The sequence below is a fragment of the Hemicordylus capensis genome, chromosome 1 (genome assembly GCF_027244095.1).
Source record: "Hemicordylus capensis ecotype Gifberg chromosome 1, rHemCap1.1.pri, whole genome shotgun sequence".
NCBI classification, from domain to species: domain Eukaryota; kingdom Metazoa; phylum Chordata; class Lepidosauria; order Squamata; family Cordylidae; genus Hemicordylus; species Hemicordylus capensis.
Genome location: NC_069657.1, coordinates 168,339,423 through 168,355,142, shown reverse-complemented (window position 1 = coordinate 168,355,142; position 15,720 = coordinate 168,339,423). Strand labels below are relative to the sequence as shown.

The window sequence follows — 15,720 nt, the reverse complement described above, 5'->3', positions numbered from 1 at the left end:
CATCAGTGTCTTCCAGTAGCTGGATGACTGGCTGCTGATGAGTTCATCCCCACAGCTTCTAGAACAACAAGTAGCTGCAACTATATCCCTACTGGAAGACTTGGGCCTTCAAGTAAACTTAGAGAAATCCTGACTGACACCAACCAGATGTACTGGGGGTGCTTCTGGACTCAATTGATATGAGAGTATTCCTCTCGGTACAAAGGATCTCTGTGATACTGCACCTGGCCATACTTTTCTTTGTTCAGCCGATACAGACTGCCCACACAGTGCAGAAGATGCTGGGCCTCATGGCTTCCATTACCTCAGTCCTACCACGCACCAGACTTTGGATGCAAGTGCTGCAACAAAGGTTCCTGGACCACTTCGACCCCCAGTTCGACAGACAAAACAAGCCCCTTCATCTGCCATCGACGGTCTTGCAGTCCCTCCGCTGGTGGACCCCTCATCATCATTTAGAGATGGGCCTTCTCTTCACCTCAGACAAGGCACTGATAGTTCTCACAACGGATACGTCTGAACTTCTCTGGGAGGTGCGTGTTTTAGACTATCGGATAAATAGGCATTGGTAGCTCTCAGAAGCCAGGAGTCACATCAACTACCTGGAACTTCTGGTGGTTTACAAGGCCCTGAAGAGGTTCTTACCATCCATTCGGTGCCATCAGATTCAGGTCCATACAGACAATATTACTGTCAAAGCTTACCTGAACAGGGAAGGGGGTACCTTCCTGAGAAGAACCCTGCTCTCTCTAACCTTACGGATCTGGCACTGGGCGATAACTTGGAGCTTTCAGCACTTCACATTCAGAGACAAACAAATGTCCTGGTGGACTTCCTGAGTCGAACTCTTGTGATCTCCCACAAATGGACTCTGCAACAAATGGACTTGTTTCAACATTGGGGAACTCCGGCTATAGATGTTTTTGCCAGCCAGGTTCCATCAGTGCCCCCAATATTGCTCCAGGATGAGGGTGGGTCACCGTTCCCTTGGAGATGCCTTTTCTCTATGTTGGACAGGGATCTTTCTGTATCTCTTTCTGTAATTCCTGCTCATTGCGCGAGTCCTACAAAACTGGAGCAGGGAGCCCAGGAAGGCAATTCTAGTGGCACACTAATGGCCTAGGAGAATGTGGTTTCCAGTGCTGATGTCCCTCGCCTTGGATGGTCCAGTCCATCTCCAGAACCTACCAAACCTATTGACCCAGAGCAACAGCTCAGTATGGCATCTAGATCTGACCCAGCTGCGCCTGACTGCGTGACTCCTCTCTTCAATGTAAACCCATGCTTACAAGAGGTCCTCGAAGCTGCTCAAAAAGCCTTCTACTCAATGGACCTATGAAAGAAAATGGAGGCACTTCTCAGAATTTGCCAAAGCCAAGTGTGTTGACCCCTATCAGGCACCCACTACCTTCCTCCTGGACTGTCTACTCCAGTTAAAGGTGGCTGGTCTTTCTATGTCTTCTATTAGAGTCCACTTGGCAGCAATTTCAACCTATGTCACACCACGGGGCATAGACTCCCCGTTCACAAACCCTATAGTCAAGAGGTTCCTTAAAGGCCTGGTTAACCTGTATCCAGATACGCTGCTCACGTCTCCCCTTGGGACCTCCCCTGGTCCTCATCCAACTGGTATGCAAACCCTTTGAACCGCTAGCTACTTGTGATCTCCACCTACTTACCTGGAAGGCCACATTCCTTGTGGCAGTTACATCGGCACGCTGAGTGAGCTAACTCAGGGTCCTTAGAGTGGATCCCCTGTATCTAGTATTCTACAGGGATAAAGTGCAACTGTCTCCAGATATTAATTTCCTTCAAGGTGGTGATTACTTTCCACAGGTGTCTCTGCCAGTCTTTACCCCAAACCTGACCTCGTAGGCAGAGAAAGTCCTCCATTGTCTTGATGTGCGCCGCTGCCTAGCCTTTTACAAGGAAAGGACACAGACAATCAGAAAAACTCAAGCTTTGTTCATTTCCTATGTCCCCCAGGTCACTGGGTGCTCAACCTGTAGCCTAGTCTATAGCCAGGTAGATTGTGAGCATGATCACTCTGGCTTACGAACTTGCAGGGAGAGACCCACTGAAGTCTGTCAGAGCCCACTCCAAAAGAGTGATATCTGTATCCACCACCTTCGATAGGAATGTCCCAGTTGATGTCATCTGTAAAGCGGCCACCTGGGCTACTCCCCACTCGTTTGTTACACACTGTGCTTTTTATCTGAGTTCCAGATGGGATGCAGAATTTGGGAGAGCCATGCTGAATTCCATCTTCCAGTGACTGCGACCCACCTCCAGTTAGGTGAGCTTGTGATTCGCCCATCAGTGTGAACAACAGAGACCACAATGATGAACAACAGTTTGCTTACCTGTAAACGAGGTTCATCTAGTGGTCATCTGTTCATTCACAGTCCCTTTCAGATCGGCAGACACTCAAACTGAGGGAAACGGGGTGTGAGGTCACTGGTGGGGAGGGGCTCCCCCTGAAAGAGCTAGAACTAAAGAGAGCTTGGAAGGAACCTGAATGGACTTCAGCGCACACCTGAAGCCCATCAGTGTGAATAAACAGATGACCACTAGATGAACTTCATTTACAGGTTAGCAACCTGTTGTTGTGTGTACTGGCTTAGCTTTAAATGTCCTTAAAGCTAAATTGGATTAAATTTCAGCACACACAAGTTCTGTCTCTTTTATATACAAATAAGTAGGTATTGATAACTGTTTGTATGTCTCCTGGCATTAAGAATACTTAAGTGTTTGATTAGTTTAAATTTCATTGCCAGGTTACAACTATCTGGTGGACAAAATAAAATGTGATTCTGGGTGTTTGTCACTGCATTTTATCCATGTGGAATGTGGACTTCCATGCCTAAGTGGAAATTGAAAACATGTTGTGCTCCTAAAATTTTATTTTTTAATTTCCTCCAGCTGCAGAAGTTCACAGGCACTCCTGTGCAACAAGGAAATATCATCAAAAACTGTTTTTTAAAAAAATCTCTTCAAAAATAACTATTTTTTCTGGAAAATAAATTTGATTTCTATTACTTTTTGGTGTGTACATTTCAGCAATATAACTTCAGAACAATCCTATGAACCCTAGATTACAATCCAGTAGCTATACTCCAACCCAAGGAAAAATGCATTGGAAGAGGATTTTATAAGCATATTTCGATAAAATGGGTGGGGGGGGGCATTCTGACTGTGGATGGAAGACAGGACAAAAAAAATATTTATAACTGGATTACTTTGTTAGAACTCTGGATGAGTAATGGCATGAATTTTTCTGATATCTGCAATCCCATCATTTAGCATCGATTTATTTATTTATTTTATTAGATTTGTATACCACCCTTCCAAAATGGCTCGATAAAAACAATTAAAAACTACATATTACAGCATGATAAAAACAATTAAAAACAAATTAACAATTAAAATCAAACTATTAAAACACAATAAAACCAATTAAGCAGCTAAAAACCCAGGAAATCAGGGCAACAATTTAAAACAATGTAAAACAGTTAATCATTTAAAATCCTGGAAGGCCAGGCCAAACAGATAGGTCTTAAGGGCTCTCCTGAAGGACAGCAATGATCTCAAATTACGAATTTCTGCCGGGAGTGCATTCCACAGCCCAGGAGCAGCTACAGAGAAGGCCCGCCTCTGCGTCACCACCAGACGAACCGGTGGCAGTTGGAGACGGACCTCCTCAGATGACCTTAACATGCGGTGGGGATCATGTAGAAGAAGGCACTCTCTTAGCTAACTCAGACCTAAGCCGTTCAGGGCTTTAAAGGTAATAACCAGCACTTTGTATTTTGCCCGGAAACATATCAGCAGCCAGTGTAACTGTTTCAAAAGAGGCATGATATGGTCTCTCCGGGTTGCCCCAGATACCAATCTGGCTGCCATATTCTGAACTAACCGAAGTTTCCGGACTACGTACAAAGGAAGCCCCACGAAGAGCGCATTGCAGTAGTCAAGCCAGGAGGTTACCAACTGGTGCACCACTGTTTTGAAGTCATCCTCTTCGAGGAATGGGCACAGCTGTCGAATCAGCCGAAGCTGATAGAAAGCATTCCTGGCCATGGCCTCCACGTGAGATACCAGGGTGAGGCCTGGGTCCAGGAGTACTCCCAAGCTGTGCACCTGCTCCTTTTGGAAGAGTGTAACCCCATCCAGCACAGGGAGATCTAACTCACCCTTCAGATTCTGAGCCCCTACAACGAGCACCTCTGTCTTGCTTGGATTCAGCTTCAGTTTGTTCTCCCTCATCCAGCCCATTAGTGCCTGTAGGCAGGCATTTAGAGCATGAGCGCCATTTCCTGAAGATGAAAAGGAGAAGTAGATTTGGGTGTCATCAGCATACTGATAACACCCAGCACCAAATCTGATGACCTTACCCAGCAGTTTCATGTAGATATTAAAAAGCATTGGTGACAGAATGGAGCCCTGAGGGACTCCATATAACAGCTCCTATTTTGAGGAGCAACTGTCACCAAGCTCCACCATCTGGAATCTACCCAAGAGATAGGAGCAGAACAACTGCAAAGCAGTGCCCCCTATCCCCAACTCCCCCAGGCGATCCAAAAGGATACCATGGTCGATGGTATCGGACGCCACCGAGAGATCCAGAAGAACCAGCAGAGTCACACTCCCTCTGTTGATTCCCCGATAAAGGTCATCCATCAGGCCGACCAAGGCTGTCTCAACCTCATAGCCAGAGAAGGCCTAGTTAATATCATAAATGCATTGCTGAGGGAGGGTAGAGTGCCTCCTTGTTTGAAGGAGGCATTGATTAGACCACTCCTAAAGAAGCCTTCTCTGGATCCCTTAGCGATGGACAGTTACAGGCCAATCTCCAATCTCCCTTGGTTGGGCAAGGTGAATGAGAGGGTGGTGGCTGACCAACTCCAGGCAGTCTTGGAGGAAACTGATTATCTAGACCCATTTCAAACACATATCTGCAAAAGGCCTGGCCCAACACAACCCCCCAGCCCTCAGTCCCACCCTCGAAGGCCCAGCCCCAAAGGCCGGCCCCCTTTGGCGGCCAGCTACAGGCAGCCTGACGATTACGCTTTTGGCGAGCCTCCCTGCTTTCAAGCCGACAAGCCCTGAAAGCCACACCTCTCACACGTAGCTCCCAGAACAAGCCGCAGGTGGAACTCTTCAACAGTCTGAGGGCTGGCAACCAGCCAGCTAGGACTTGGCAGCAGACAAGCAGGCTGCTCCCTGTCTGGGCTGGAAACTCCACAGGACACAGAGGGACCAGTTGGTAAGCCCCTGCAGGCAGATGGAGTAGATGGAATTTAGGACCCCAAATAATATTTAATTATTGATTTTATTTAATATATTTGTATACCACCCACTACCAAAGTCTCTAGGCCAGTGTTTCTCAACTGCTGGTCCATGGACCAGTGCCAGTCTGGGAGGAGTTGAGTGCTGGTCCATGAGAAATTAATCCTTTAAAAAAAAAAATTGAACCAGTGGGGGCCGCTGCTGCCGGGAACTCTCCGGAGCTCATTTCTAGGCAGGCAGCCCTCACTACGGGGATAACGTTCATTTTGAGGAAGCTAAATGAGTCTTATTGCAGCAGCGAGTGATGCCTGCCTAGAAATGAGACCTGGAGAGCTCCTGGTGGCAGCACCCCTCAGCTTAAAATTCTTTTGGAGCATGCCTGGAGTTGGGGGCAGAGGGGGTGACCCCTTTACTAACTGCTGGTCCCGGAAATTGCGCACAAAGAATGTACTGGTCCGTGACTCCAAAAACGTTGAGTAACACTGCTCTAGGCGGTTTACAGCATAAAACAAACCAAGAATTTAACAGTTAAAACATATACACATCTGATTTAAAATATCCATGAAAACACCAACTAATTAAAAAGCTTGGCTGAAGAGATGTGTCTTTAGTTGTTTCCTAAAAGCTAGCAGGGTGGAGCAGCTCTAATCTCAGCAGGGAGTGCATTTCATAGTCCTGGGGCAACTACAGAGAAGGCATGCCTTTGAGTTACCACCAGACAAGCTGGCAGCACCCTCAGAGGAACCTCCCCTGTAGATCTCAATAGGCAGTGGGGTTCATACCGAAGAAGGTGTTCTCTTAAATACAGTGGGTCCAAGCTGTAAAAGGCTTTATAGGTAATAATGAGCACTTTGTGTTTTGTCCAGAAACCTATTATGGTGAACGTTCCCATTTCCCTCCTCACATTAAAGCATACAAAAGAAGTTCCCAAAACAGGGTATTGGTTTCCCTAGGGGTACTTGAAGACAGGCTTGAGAAAATAAGTACGTATGCCTCTCCCATTACTTTTAAAGAGAGTACTCATGAGTAACTTAGTTTGGATGTAACCCAGTGACAAGAGTAGCCTGTCTTGTAACGATAACATTAAAATTTGGGTACACAGGCACTAAAATTCCCTATGCAGTACCTAAGCTGAAGATCTGTGACAGAAGGGGTTCACATTAAAAAGGTTGAGAATCCTTGTTCCAAGAACATCAACGATCTGTTAAGATGGCCCTTTCTTTAATCTTGGAGTGCTCACCTGAGTGGCAAAATGCTGTGGTGCTCAGTAGTCAGATACAAAAGTATTCAAAAAGAAAAAGAAAACAATATGTACAATATTTGGTGTGCCTACTGTAAAAGCAGATTGACATTTATTAATTTAAAGTCTTCCAGCTTAAATTGTCACATTTTAACTGATACATTCTTTCTTTCTTTCTTTCTTTCTGCATGTTCCAGAAGAAGCTCTGTTGCTTTCTAAATCCCTGGGGGTGCTCTAGTCTGATTTGTGGCATCTATAAACAGCTGGTCCTGTGATAAAGGTGGGAGAGCAGCTCAATCAGATGTGGGTGGGTGGTTGAGTTCTATCACTGAAATCAGAAGCAGTAAAAAAGGTGAAATCTGAGAGTACGCTTTGTCACTGATCCATCAATCCAGGCAGAGGAAATTAAGGCCAAGCTTTTACTAGGACTCAAAGTAAACAGAAGGACAAGTCTCTTGATTCTTGTTTGAGAATTGATGTAAAGAAATGGGAAGGCCCAGGAGGTCTCATAAAGTTGCAAAAAATAAAGACCTGGGTGCTCTTCCTTTTATTTTTATTTTTTAAATATGCAATTCTCATGTTAAAATGATTAAAATAGTGGCATGTCTAGATCTCTGAGCACAGAAATGTGAAACTAGAATGGAAGCAGATGAAAAAACATGCTGAATGCATGTGAAGCTCTTGGATGATGTTTAATGTACTGGAGGGGCATGCTAAATGAGTATGTGTAAATCGATAATCTTCCCTATAAAGAGACAAATGGTTTAGTATGAATAACAAGGAAATGTACATGGTAACTAGTGTTGTAGAATTCTGTCGGTGTTCTTAAAGTTCACTGTCATAACTCTGTTCGCCTTGACCTTATCAATGATACCGTCAAAGATTTTGAGTTGCTAGTTGAGGTTTAACTTGACATAAGACCTTTAAACCCTCATTTCCTTTTCCCATGGTGCTGAACCAATATCTAATATACTGCCCCATCTTTCCCAATCCTACTTGTCTGTTACATTTTGTGACTCTGCAGTTATTAGTGAGCAAAGCAGACTTGCTCTCTGCATGCTTCCCTTTTCCTTCCTCATGGAAGAAATTCAAAGTTGTTACTCTTTTATAAAATATTTATTTTTATAAAATACTATTATATCAAATATTGAAGCCTTCCATCTGAAGATTCAGAGCACTTATTAATTATTGCTTAGTACTATGTCAGCTTTACTCTTTGGATCTGGGATGAATATTCTCTTGTCTAGCACCATGATAGTGCCCCAGCTGACTTTAGTGAAAACCAAATTATGTGCTTTTATCCTAATAATGTTATATTATCAGGCAAAATGTAAGCGTCATTTGGGAAAAGTCAACAAAGTTGAACCCTGAGCAGAGGAGTCAACAAACACCCCCCATCCTCTGGGCCTGGACATTTGTGCAGAATATTTAATCCTGGTGCAGATGAACCAGCTATTTGACCTGAATTTTCTTCACTTGCAAGATTTTTTCTTTTTCCTTGTTCCTTTTCTCTTGTTCCTTGCAAGTGAAGAAAATTCAGGTCAAATAGCTGGTTCATACATTCAAAGGATGGATTTGGGTGTCCCCACCCCCCGCTGGAATTTTGTCATTTCTTTGTCTGTTTGAACCATCTCTTAAGTCCTACAAACAGGAATTAAAACATCTTATTATAGCAACAGCTGGTGGGACAGTGCTATTGCTGTGGCCTTGCATTTCTCTGGGTACTTCATGCTTCTGCCCACAAACCTGGCCTTCTTGCACTTTGTAACATTAGGTAAGTAAGGGCTACCCAGCAAAATCAGAGCATAAGGATCTTAGATTACAGAATATACGCATATTAGATATGATGGGCGTAACAACATGCATAGGCAAGCCAGGAACAGGTGGGTAGGCAAAACTGAGCTGGGATGAAATGGGCAAATGTGATATGTACTACTGCACAATGAGGACAGGAAGGATACGATATGTATCAGAGGACTTACATTGGCTGGTATTTCGGAAATACCAGCCAATGTAAGCGCATCATTCTGTTCTTATAGTGACTCAATAATAGGTGTCTTGATGACTCATCTAATAGGGAATTGTGTTGCATGGGTCATAAGTTCAGGGTCATGCATTCAATAGGAACATAGGAAACTGCCATATACAGAGTCAGACCATTGGTCCATCTAGCTCAGTACTGTCTACAGCTGGCAGTGGTTTCTCTAAGTTTGCAGGCAGGAGTGTCTCTCAGTCCTACCTTGGAGATCAGGGAAAGAACTTGGAATCTTCTGCATGTGAGCATCCAGTTGCTTTTCCCAGAGTGGCAACATCCCTTAAGGGGAATATCTTATAGTGCTCAAAAATGTCTCCCTTTCAAATGCAAACCAGGGTGGACCCTGCTTAGCAAAGGGGACAATTCATACTTGCTGATGTGCTCCCCCCCTTGTCTGAAGTCAGACGCGGGGGCCATTATTTCGGTCCCCAGCATGGCCCCGTTTGGGAGGGAGACCATGTCCCCCACGTCAGATGCAGGGGCGGGGCCATGGCGGCCACACCAGCCTCCCTACACTACTGGTTGTGATACTACAGACACCTATACAAACACCTATGAATTCTTCCTTCATTAAAGTCACAATTGTAGCTGCAATGAGAAACTACTAAAATTGATGAGCAACCTTCTTTGATATATGGACACACAAACACACCATTTATTATGATAGGAAAAGAAGAACAGCATTTGAAAAGCAGAGCCATCTCTCTGTGATGACTTGTTTTTCTTTTACAATGTAAGTTATGTTAAAGGAGTCTGGACAAACTGGGTCTGTTCCGCTGACAAAAGAGAAGATTTTAAGGGAGTGGAAGCTGGTCAAGATAGCAATTTTCAGAGCTGTAACATCTGACAAATGAAAGATGGATTGAGTTACCATGATACTGGGTTTATTTCTTTAAAATATGAGTTTCTTATTTGTAGATTCACCTGGCATAAGGCCAAAGTCAGGACTATAATATAAGGGTCAAGTTTTATTTAGGTGATTCAGAAGACTGCTCCAAATTTTCTCTGTTATTTGCCAGCAGAAAAAAATGAGCGGCCAGTTTCTGTAATTTTCCGGGAGGGGTGGAGGAGAGTGCTGAGAAATGCTGAAAACTTTCTCCAGCCATTTTTTCTCCCATGAGCCCCTTGGAATAACAATGTGGACTAGGTCAGACAAGCCATCCTAGTGGTGGCCCACTATAAAGAAGCAAGATGTTGCTTCTTTGACTCTGTCCCTGGAGTGCTGTCACTTAACCCTGCACAATCCCTTTCTGAAAATGTACTGATAAACTCTGAAACTTTCAAAAATTCAACCCAGGCTATAGACAGATAACTTCTCTCACCGAAAGGCTTTTAACAAACCCTCTTTATCTATATAATTGATTATGAGCCCTTCAAGGGAGCCATCTTATTTGTTTGTTATTCCTCTGTGTAAACCGCCCTGGCCTGAGCCATTTTTGGAAGGGCGGTATAGAAATCAAATTATTGCTTATTGTGAGAACTTTTTTTTACTTTTTCTACTTGTTATAGATCAGGGTGCTCCACCTAATCTGTTGATCTACTCCTTGGCACACTCATGCTTGTAGACACAAGACAGTGCATGAAGATAGTTTAATTTGGGCACAAGTATATGCAGTAAGCATTATGTTTCTTCTAGCTAAAAATATATTGTCTGAACTACAATGATACAGCCTATTTCTGGACCTTAATGTCTGAGAAACATTGACACATGGAATCTTACATTGAAGGCATAGCAAATGCTAATTTTGTTTACCAGGAATATTTACCGATTAAAGGAATCTCGTAAATTTCCCCAGATAATAGAATTCTGGCTTTCCAAAAGAGATGGAGAAAATAATAATGAAATATGGACACTAAGAATGACAGAAGATCTTATAATTTAGGTTAATGTGCAAAACAGAAAATATACCCTTTTCATCTTTTATAGGTTATTTGCTGTTCTGTGAAATGCTCTATTACATTATAGGGTGGTTTAATATATTTAGCAATGCTTTTTCATCCTTAGGGGCTGGCAGGAAGGCCTTATATGAAATCATTGGAGCATTACATTCTTATTTCAGTCCCGATTACAAAATGTCAAATAAATGGCTATGATTTGCTCAGCAATCAAGGGAAGTATAGGTGCCAAACTTGCATAGACTTGCATAGACATTCATCTAGTTAGTAGATATTTAATGTCTTGAGGTTAAGAATGCTTATGAATGTCTCCATAACAAGAATTGGTGAATAACCATTGCAGTCTTTTCATTTTATGATTTCTTTATTTTGTATTTAGGGAGCATTTCAAATTCAGCAAAAATTATACAAGCAAGCTCTGCTTGCATTGTCTCTCTGATCAGGGACTTCAAATCGGCCAAAATGTGTAAAGATCTAAATTACTGCACAATGCAAAAGAGTCCCCTGCTGTGCAACTTAGAATCCATTTTCAAACTTAAAAGCCCCAGTTCATATATATCAGGTTTCCTTTTAAAATATGAGTATATTATGTAGGCAGAGTCTAGAAATTCATATTGCTGCAGCTGCATGATGAACAGGGCAAAATCTGGTCACAAATATGATGATGATGACTTACTCTAAGTAAGTACACAAGGGGTGGGGAAAGACACTAGCCCACATATTGCACAACATAATACAGACTGAAGCACTTGTGGACTTGTGCTTTTGCACAAGAGCAGAGGTACTTTAAGTAGCGCGCCTGCACTCCAGAAATGCCAGTTAGATCAGAAACACAATGCTGATGGTTAAACAAAGTGTTTCCTATCTAACTAGTGCTTATGGAATGCGGGCACTATTAGGGGTGTGCATGGAACTGGCTGGCCTGGTTCGGTTCGAGGCCGGACCACCCTCAAACCCAACCCGGCCAGTATATATATAAACACCCTCGGGGGGGGGTTGCCAAAGGCGTCAGGGGAGTCCACGGAGGTTCCCCCTCCCCCTGCAGGCCTTAATAATCACCGCCTCTGCAGAGGCCATTTGTGCATACGTGGCGGTGGCCAAAATGGCTGCCACGCTGTGCTACAGAGGCCTGAATGGGCCAAAAAGGGCTATAGAACCAGCCATGGCAGTGATAATCCCTTCCTGTGTGGGAAGGGGGAACCTCCATGGACCCCCCCCCCAATCGCCTTCAGCAACCCCCCAGAAGGGGTTTAAGGTTAAAAAAAAATATTATTTTTTTTTACAAAAGGCTCATGACTCCCCCCCCGCCAGACTGCCAGGCGGGGTTCATCTCCACGTCAAGCTGAACCGTGGGGGGGTTCGGCTTGATGGCAAGCCATTGAACCAAGCCAGCTCGATGGCGAACCGTCGAGCCAGTTTGCACATCCCTAGGCACTATTTGAAGTACCTGAAGATTTGGCAGGTGCTTTACTGTGAGCTTGCAGCAGTGTGGAAGGATCGGCATCAGTCATGTTACATTGTACAACATGTGGACTACTATGCTGAATAGTGACAATTGCTAAATGTAAGTAAGCCAGCACTTTAAAAGTCTACTGAATTAGCACCAGTCTGTCCCATTAGCAGGAGTGAAAGACAAAGAATCTTGTGTCTTATTTCTCCCTGCTCCCCGCCAAAAAAGTTCCTATTTCTCAAGACTATGGAGAAAAGTTTGATGACCATAATAAGGCAAAGTCTGCTAAATGCTGATCAGAAAAATTTAGGATTTCTGGCAGCAAAAAACCAATTAGTCTGAGATAAATATATATGTCTAATGCCTAAATGTGGCCACTGATGTAGATTAGAATCTCCATTTCATCTATGAACATGCTTGCTTTGAAAAAGTCTGAAAATAAAGTGATGAAGTGATCACCATCAGGATGAAGTGATATTGTGTGTACAAGGTACTTCAACATAAAAATAGACAAATGTTACCTGACCTTTTGATTACATTGACATGATGAGGAGGTTCACAAACATTGACCCATGTGCTCCCCTCTCCCCTTCACATGTGAACTTGGTGAATTCTGACTTGTTCTAAACAGAATTTAGATTCTATCCCAGGTTTGGCTCCTGGCTTGTCTGAAAATTTTACTTAAAATATTGCTGGTCTGAAAGTGTTTGAATATATTTTCAAATATTTTGATGTGCTAGGGAAGGGGATGGCGTGGAACAAACCTTGAAAATTTGCAATTAGGGACTTCACAATTGAGGTTTACTGTAAAAGGAAAGCAACATGGTGCCACTGTTGCTGGTGATAAAACCCATCGTCCCCACTCTGAGTGGCCGTATTGAAAATGTTATAGACCCCACCCCACCCACCCGCCTTTCATGAACTGATAGAAATTCCCTATTTCTTTGCTGCCAGGAAAAGGAGTGGCAAGCATAGCAGGGGGAGTCTAGTTTAAGCCCTGCTAACTTGGCAAAGAGGCACCCTTTAATGTGGTGGTTCTCTTTATTTAGCAGGGGGAGAGTAACCAGCCCTGTCCAGCCCCAGCACAGCATATCTCCAGTGGCTGTTGCTGGTGTCTTTCTTATGTTTCTTTTTAGATTGTGAGCCCTTTGAGGACAGGGATCCATCTTATTTATTTGTTATTTCTCTATGTAAACCGCCCTGAGCCATTTTTTGAAATAAGCAAGCTAGGATTTACTAGATGCCAGTGCCATAGCAAATCACTGCTTGTTCTAAACCAGGACTGGAAGAAGACCCGTCTCGTCATTTATGAAGAAGGGAAAACATGCATGCCCAAATCTGGGGGATATATCACAGAACCAGGATTCAACCATGGTTCCATGTGATCTCTGAACCAGGCCACTGTTTTTTTGCAGATTACATCATCTCTCACACACAGACCTCACACACCACACATTTCCCTTAATAGCCCTACAGAATGGAAAGTCATGTGTAGCATCTCACCATTTCCTATGCAGCCTGATTCAGTAGAACACAGTTATCTACAAACATCTACTACTACTACTACTATAATATTTATATACTGCTCGTCAACCAAAGTTCTCAAAGCTGTTTACATAGAAAAATAAATAATACATCAAAAAGGTGGTTTCCTGTCCCCAAAGGGCTCACAATCTAAAAGGAAACATAAGGCAGATACCAGCAACAGCCACTGGAGGGATGCTGTGCTGGGGTTGGATAGGGCCAGTTGCTCTCCCCCTGCTAAATATAAGAGAATCACCACTTTGAAAGATGCCTCTTTGCTCAGTTAGTTATTGTTGTTTAGTTAGTTATTGTTAGTTACTGTTTATTGTTGTTAGTTTATTGTTGTTTTAACTTCATCCTCTTTACAATTGAATTTATATTATCTGCCCTGAAGGTCCAGCTGGTCCTGAGTAGGTTCAGTTAGTATTGACTCCTGCTAAAGGGACTGTCTGATTTCTCCATAGTGGTTTCCAGTTTTTGATGAAAATGATAATTTTATTTTCCTTCTGCTCATTTGTCTATGCAACAAAGAGGTTAAATGACTACTTCATCACATAGTCAGCTGTTATAGATTTAACTTTCTGTGCAACTAGAGTTGGTTTTTGATCATGAGAATATGCTCTTAAGAATGCTTTCTATTGCACCAAATAAATTTTGTTCTTGGAGTGACATTTGGTTCTGTAGCTCTCAGACTTATATTTGACAACAGTAGCCATGATCTAAAGAAGTAATGTATCCATGGGGGAAGGAAGTGCCTTTTTAAAATGAACATCAGTTTGCTTCTTTGAGAATGGGTTCTGCTTCCAAGAAAAATAAAAGAAAGCTCCAGCTGTGCATGTGATTTCCTTACTTGCATGTAAATTTTTTGGATGATAGCCAAAAAATTTAATTTCTAGTATAATTTCTAGTATACTGTACCTTGATTCATTATCAATAAAAACCCTTGTAAATAAAGACAAACAAAAAACCAACCCCACACCAAAACCTTGATTCATTATATTTCATATACTGTATTGCCCTGACATTAGAAGAGAAGCAAGCAGTGAAAAGTGTGTTACAGTTGAAATTATTATGTGAGGATATTGATTGTGGTGTCATGGTTATGTGATGTGAAAGTTATGAGTAGATACTAGGTATCACACCTAGATTCCCAAGGCTAGTTTTAATTTGCTTGAACACTTATTTAATTTAGTTTTGCCTCTGGAGGCACAAGTTGCTCTTACTTGTGACTGTCCATTTGGTCCTGGTATGTTTGCAAGATATTCCGCTGTCCAAAAGAGTTATTCAGGATGTAAGCAAAATCTCACAGAAATAAAATTTGGTTGTAAAATATTGCACCTAGACAATGAAGACACAAGTCAAACTCAGATGGTATCAAAGGACCATAACTTTATTGATAACAAATTGAAAGAGATGGGGATTGGCTCTCCATCCCCTACAGTGCAGTAACTATGCTATGAACCCGCTACCAATGGTGTAAGCCTGTCCTAAAACGCCATGGGTAACACACCTTGGCTCCAGGCAGCCTCCTTTGCCCTAGGACTGAGGCTGCCCTTCCTAGCCAACATAATATCAGGCATCTGTGAACAGCAACACCCACCCACAACCACCCTGAAGCCACAGAGCCTTTCAGGAAGATTCTGCTTCCACAGATTGGAGGGGAATCACAGCCAGAAATCCCTGAGCTGTGAAGCATTGAGGGCCTGTCTGTGTCCCCTTTTCCCCAAAACACATGCCCAAGGTGCTCACCAACCCTACACTATTGATTGCAATCTGTACTGTACCTGCCACAGTGGGGCTAGCCTAGCTTAGCCCCATGTACCTATATTCACCCCTGCAGCAATGCAGCCAATCCCCTCTGAACTGATATTGGGTGAGCATGGACTCATCCTTATGAACAAAAAGGCACCCCATTGAAGGAGTGCCCATGGACAAATACCTCTCCAGTGCCCCGACTAGGCATAAAGCTGCTGAGCCAGCCCTCTGGAGGGTCACCATTCACTGATTCTCTGAAGCAGGGATTCTCAACACTGGGTCCTCAGATGTTATTGGACTTCAACTCCCATAATCCCATCCTCAATGGCCTTTGGTTGGGGATTATGGGAGTTGAAGTCCAATAGCATCTGGGAATTCAACGTTCAGAATCCCTGCTCTGAAGGGTCACCACTTGCTGCTCCTTCCCCTTCTAGGGTATCGTGGAGAACCTCAAAATCAGAGATTGATTATTTATTTATTTGTTCTTCTTAAATTGGCTCAGGGTGGTTTTTACATAAAATTAAAAAAATA

The 15,720-nt window shown here is 43.1% G+C and overlaps 1 protein-coding gene across 20 annotated transcripts in view; it reads left to right on the top strand.

Annotated features, from left to right (window-relative positions):
• Positions 1–15,720, top strand: part of NCKAP5 (NCK associated protein 5) — a 930,794-nt gene that overhangs the window by 656,964 nt on the left and 258,110 nt on the right. The window contains exon 1 of one of the 20 annotated variants that reach the window (XM_053253297.1): positions 6,727–6,809. The exons of the other annotated variants lie outside the window; for them this stretch is intronic. The gene's annotated coding sequence lies outside the window, so the exon portion shown is untranslated. Of the gene's footprint in view, positions 1–6,726; positions 6,810–15,720 lie in introns of those variants that run through there. 20 annotated transcript variants of the gene reach the window in all.